The sequence below is a fragment of the Muscardinus avellanarius genome, assembly GCF_963383645.1.
Source record: "Muscardinus avellanarius genome assembly, chromosome: 12".
NCBI classification, from domain to species: Eukaryota; Metazoa; Chordata; class Mammalia; order Rodentia; family Gliridae; genus Muscardinus; species Muscardinus avellanarius.
The window spans coordinates 66820085-66826222 of record NC_137798.1 but is presented as its reverse complement, the minus strand read 5'-3'; positions in this window follow the sequence as shown (position 1 = coordinate 66826222).

Here is a 6138-nt window from a genome sequence, read left to right as displayed (position 1 = left end):
TCAGTGGTGGCGCACCCCTAGATTTGACCCTTAGTACTTAAGAGGAAAAATATGTGACTTTGGACTGACAAATTAGCAACCCCAAACCCACTAGTCCTGGAAAGAGGACCTAAAGAAGAGCATCTCTAAGGAGTGGGCTCAATTCATCCACCTCGCATCCCTGCTTGCTGAGACCCTTTGTAGTCTATCACCACTTACCACTGAGCGTGGTGCCTAAAGTGTGTGGCTCTCATCGACCCTAGTAGTCTTCTGAACCCCTCTGGAGAAGAGGAGTATTGAACTTTTTTCTAAATAGCTCTCCAACCCTAACACACATACTCTTACTACATTCTAGGATAGAACTTAGAGTTATGTACTTGATGAATTCTTATTTGGCTGAATTTGGTTCTCATATGCACACTACACCTCTTAGCTTCTCTCAGGAGCTAGGTCTGATGAATAGTTTGTGCTTTAGACCATTTCTCTAATTACAATGCATACTCTTATTCTTTAGAGGGATATTACTGTAATAGAGAAACATTTTATCTGCAGATGAATTCCCAATTCACTTAATATTCTTAATCATTGTTCTTTTAAAATATTTTGTGTAAGGAAAATGTATGTGATGTGTGATATAAGGATAGCAGAAAAATAACACCAGTGTAACTTCTTCCTGTTTAAAAACCAAAGTATTACCAACACCAACATATCATTTTTAGTTCCTGTAACTCATTCTCGACTCAGCCCTACCTTAGTAACATCTACCTTGATTTTTGTTTCTTATTCTCTTGCATATTGTATCGTGTGTGTGTGTGTGTGTGTGTGTGTGTGTGTGTGTGTATCTAAGCAATATATTTCTATTTTTTTATGTGCATGGTACTGGGAATAGAACCCAGGGGTATTGTACCACCGAGCTATACCCCCAGCTCTATTTTTTAGTCTTTATTTTTTTTTGAAACAAGGTCTCACTGAGTTGTGAAGGGCCTTGCTAAACAGCTGAGGCTGTCTGGGAACTGTGAACCACGATCCTCCGTTCTCTGCCTCCCCAATGCTGGGATTACAAGCGTGCACCACCACGCCCAATGTACTTAACTGTGATTGATTTTTAAGTTATATAAAAAATAGTGTTACAAGCCGGGTGTGGTGGCACATGCTTGCAATCCCAGCATTTGAGAGGCTGAGACGGAAGGATCGTGGTTCCCAGACAGCCTCAGCTACTTAGTGAAGCCCTCTGCAACTTAGTGAGACTCCGTTTCAAAATAAAAAATACTGCCGGGCGTGGTGGTGCACGCTTGTAATCCCCGCACTTGGGAGGCAGAGACAGGAGGATCACGCAGGTTCTAAATCAGCCTCGCTGGCTTAAGAGACCCCATTTCCAAATAAAACATAAAATAGGTCTGGGAGTACAGCCCGGAGGTAGAAGGGTTTCCAGGAACTCCAGTACCACCAATAAAATAAGAAATAAAAAAATAAAGAATACAAGTCGGGCATGGTGGCACACACTTGTAATCGCAGCATTCAGCTGAGACCAAAGGATTGTGGTTCATGGACAGCCTCGGCTACTTAGGTCCTCCGCAACTTAGTGAGACCTTGTTTCAAAATAAGAATAAAAAATAAGGCAGGGGTTGTAACTCAGAGGTCAAATGCCCTGGGGTTCCATCCCCAGACCCTCAAAATAAATGAATAAATAAATAAATAAATAAATAAATAAATAAATAATACAAAATAGGGCAGGGGGTGTAGCTCGGAGGTAGAATGCCCCTAGGTTCCATCGCCAGTCCCACACACACACAAAAAAATAGTGTAACAATTTATATTATATTCTTTGAATGCTTTTTAAATTTAATAATGCTTCTCTAAGATTCATTCAAGTTGCTGCTCATAACTGTTGTTCATTTATTTTCACTGCTGCCTAATATTCCATTATGTTAATATAGTTTATCTACTGTTTCTTCTAGAAATTTAGGTGGATTTTATATTTTGCTATTAGAGATTTTTGTACATCTCTTATTTGTAAATAAAACATAGGTGACCCAATTAAATTGGAACTTCTGATCAACTAAAAAAGGTATTCATTGTTTATCTTAAATTCAATTTGAGCATGTTAGCTTTGGGTCACTGTGACAAAATGTTAGTCAGCTTTAGTTCACTGTGACAAAATGCCTGAGATAAGCTATTTAAAATGGGAAAAAGTTCATTTTGTCTCATAGTTTTTGGCCTTTTCAGTCCATGGTCATTTGGCCCCACTGCTTCTGGGCCTGGGGCAAGGCAGTATTACCCTGGCAGAGTCATGACAGAGGGAGCCATCCACCTCACAGAGGCTGGGAAGCAGAAGAAATGGGGTGGGGGTCCCAATGTTCCCTTCAAGTGCACACTTTTGTGACTTAACTTCCTTGTTCAAGGCCCTACCTCGTAAAGGTTCCACCAACCTCCTCACAGTATCATGGGCTGCGGACCAACCCTTTAATAGCCGAGCTTCGGGGGCCATCTCAGATACAAACCACAGCAGCATAGTGTAGGTCTGTTTGCTAAATAAGGCAATCGTACTTACATGTTGCAGCAGTCTAGAGTAAACACCGTATACTTAGGAGTGGAACTGCTGGAGGATCGAAGTTGCAAATGTTTACCTTTATGAGGTATTTTCAAATGGTTGTCTAGAGTAGGTGAACTGAAGTACACTTCTCTACAGTGTAGGAGAGTTCCCGCTTGAGCCTTCCCTTCTCAGATACTTAGTGCCTAAATGTGGTCTTACTCTACATTTCTCTGATTAATGTGTTCCATATCTTTGCAAGTTCTAATTTTTTATTCATGTACCTTTACTATGAAATGCCTGTTCATATATTTTAGCCACTTTTTCAACTGAGTCATTTGACTTTCATATTAATTTATAGGAGCATGTGCATTTGCTAGATACGAAACTGACATTTGTTAAATGTATTACAAATATCTTTTCGCAATTTGAGACTCGTTTCTACTACTATCGTGGTTATTTTATTGTTCTGGTGGTGTTGGGGATTGAACCCAGGACCTGGTACATACTACGCAAATGCTTTAATGACAGTGATTTTTTTTTTTTTTTTACCTATAAGAATTCTATTTGGGCCGGGCGTGGTGGCGCACGCTTGTAATCCCCGTGCTTGGGAGGCGGAGACAGGAGGATCGCGCAGGTTCGAAGCCAGCCGCACTGGCGTAAGAGACCCTGTTTCAAAAATATAAAATAGGTCTGGGAGTGTAGCCCGGAGGTAGAAGGGCTTCCAGGAACCCCAGTACCACCAAAAAATAAATAAATAAATAAATAAATAAATAAATAAATAAATAAATAAGAATTCTATTTGGGACACTAACAATTTTATAATCTTTTCTGATAAGAACTTTTATACTTTATAGTCAAAATACTTATAGTTCATTATTAGTTAAGCTAGTGTCAGTATAACTAGTAAACCTTGAATACTCACTGGCTTAACATTAATGACGTTTCTCTTTCTTTCCAATTCTTCAATTCACAACAGGATGTGGTGGCAGGATCCTTCTCTAAGCAATCATCTGGGGACCCAGACTGATGAAGCCACCACCATCTTCACCCACTGGCTCTCAGGATTACCCTGAGCACGGACATGTGACCTAGAGAACTAGAATGTGGAAGACTGCATGAGATATTTTTATGGGCCAGGCTAGAAAGTGGTATGCCTGCAAAGGGTAGTCCATCCCTGCTGGATCTGCAATTGTTTAGTATACAAAGATATCTATTTTTCTTTTCTAATCCTTATTCCCCCCCCCACCTCTTTTTTATAATACTGGGGATTGAACCAGGTTGCTATACCCTCAGCCCTACTTTATTTTTTATTTTGAAACAAGGTCTCCCTAAATTGCAGAGGGCCTCCTAAATTGCTGAGGTTGGCCTTGAACCTGTGATCCTCCTGTCTCAGCCTCCCTCCCAAGTACTGGGAGTACAAGCCTGTACCACCATATTTGGCTACTTATTCCTCCTATTTCTTATCTCCTCTTATTCCATTTCCCTGGCTTAGACATTCTATATTGTGTTAAATATAAACATGAGAGCTTGGGGGTGTCTGTTTGCTACTCTACCACAAACACCTAAAAGTGCTTGGTTCACAGTAGGTGCTCAATGAAGAGCTAGTGACTGTATCATTTTAGTCAATTTACTTTTCAACTCTAGAGTCTATATGGCTTTTTAAAAATAATTTCAATCTATATTTTGTATTTGATGAGCTATTATCATCAGACATTCCTTTACATCTCCAAGTATGGTATTCTTTGTATACTTTTTTAAAAAATATGATACTAGGTATTGAACCCAGAGACATTCTACCTCTGAACTGCACCCCTAACCCTTTTCTTTTCTTTTTTTTAGACAGGTTCTCACTAAATTTTGCTGAGAGTCTTGCTATATTGTTAAGGCTGTCCTCAAACCCGCCATCCTCCTGTCTCATCAGCCTAAGTACTGGGATTATAGGCATGCACCACCATGCATAGCTTGAATGTGTGTGTGTGTGTGTGTGTGTGTGTGTGTGTGTGTGTGTGTGTACACGCACGCACGAGCTGTTTTGGGGGCTTGAATGTTTTTAATGATGGTTTTAAGTCCTTGGCTATCTGGGCTTTCCAGATTTCTCTCCATCCTTTTTTCCTGTGTGTGAATCAGCTTTTCCTGTTTCTTTTCATGTCTCATAATGATTTTGCTAAAATCGACTGTAGCAGTTCTGGATATTCATTTCCTGCCCCACCTTTGCCCTAGAGCTTCTTGTTACTCACTAGTGACCTGGTAGGGCAATTTTAGTGAAGTTTGTTTTCCTCAGTGGGAGCCCTCTGCAGCTTTATCCCTGTACACAGTCCCCCTGGGGTGACAGTGGTTTTAGAATGCGCTTTTATAACTCTTTTCCAGGTCTCTCCCTTAAGCTGCCGGCCCCCTTGGGTATCATGCACAGCTATTAGCTTTCCTGATTTGCTCTACTGTTTTTGGACAATGTCCCCCAGTCTAATCCAATCAAATTTAGGAACTTTGCAGAAACAGTTCTTGAGTTCAGTCGTTGGCTGCTCTGCTTGGCGGTCTCTGGTAATCTAGCTAGCCTGCAGAACAGATTTGTACTCATACCGTCATCTTACTTGTTTACCACCCAAATTGTTTTCAAAAGCACATTTAGTCTTGAATTTTTCCATACTGCATTCCAAACTAAGTCAGTTCCTCTCATAAATGCCTCTACCCTGTGCGAAATCCCTGAGCCACTGCTCTAGCAGGGGATGGAGACAGTGGGTCTATGGAGTGACTTCTGCACAGTGCTTTGGGAGGGGGCGGTGGCTTCCACTAGAGAGGAGGAGAAATCCTGGCAACCTGCCCTCCTGAGAAATACCTTAGTCCTCTCCCAGGATCTGGGGTTAAAGGGAACTCCTCCTTCCTGTTCACACCCACCTGAGTGGAATTTCTTTATGCTGTGGGTGGACGGTGGACAACAGGTCAAAGCTGAAGTACCACTGACCATTGCTGAGTTTATTTTGTTTTGAGGATTGAACCCAGGGACATTCTATTTCTGAACTACACCCCCAGGTGTAGTGTTTTTTTTTTTTTTTGAAATAGGGTATCGTTCAGTTGCTGAGTGTTTTGCTAAGTTGCTGAGGCTGGTCTTGATCCTGCAATACTCCTATCTCAGCTTCCCAACTCTTGAGATTACAGGCATGTACCAACATATTCAGCATTGCTGTTTTTAAACAAGATTTAGCAGATTCTTTTAAATGTTTCTTTACTTGCTGTATTCCCTTCACACAATTTCAAGAAACTTTAAATTGTTTTTCACTAGTTAGAGTTGCTTCATTGGAGAGTGGGTTCTTGGAGTTCTGTATAGAGCATGGGACATAAAACAGCGTCAGGAACTCATAAGCAACTTGTTTGGACATGCCAGCATATGGCTCAGACCAGCACACCTGAGCTACAGTTGACAATGGACCCTTGAATAACACTTCTTGCATCTGAGAGACATCGATACATTTGTGGCTACTGACAAGTATCTGATAAAGTTGAATAAGCCTTAAAAAGACACCTGACAGCACCTACAGAAAAACTCCATAAAAGAGCAGCCGTGTGTGTGTGTGGGGGGTACTGGGGTTCCTGGTAACCCTTCTACCTCTGGGCTATGCTCCCAGACCTAT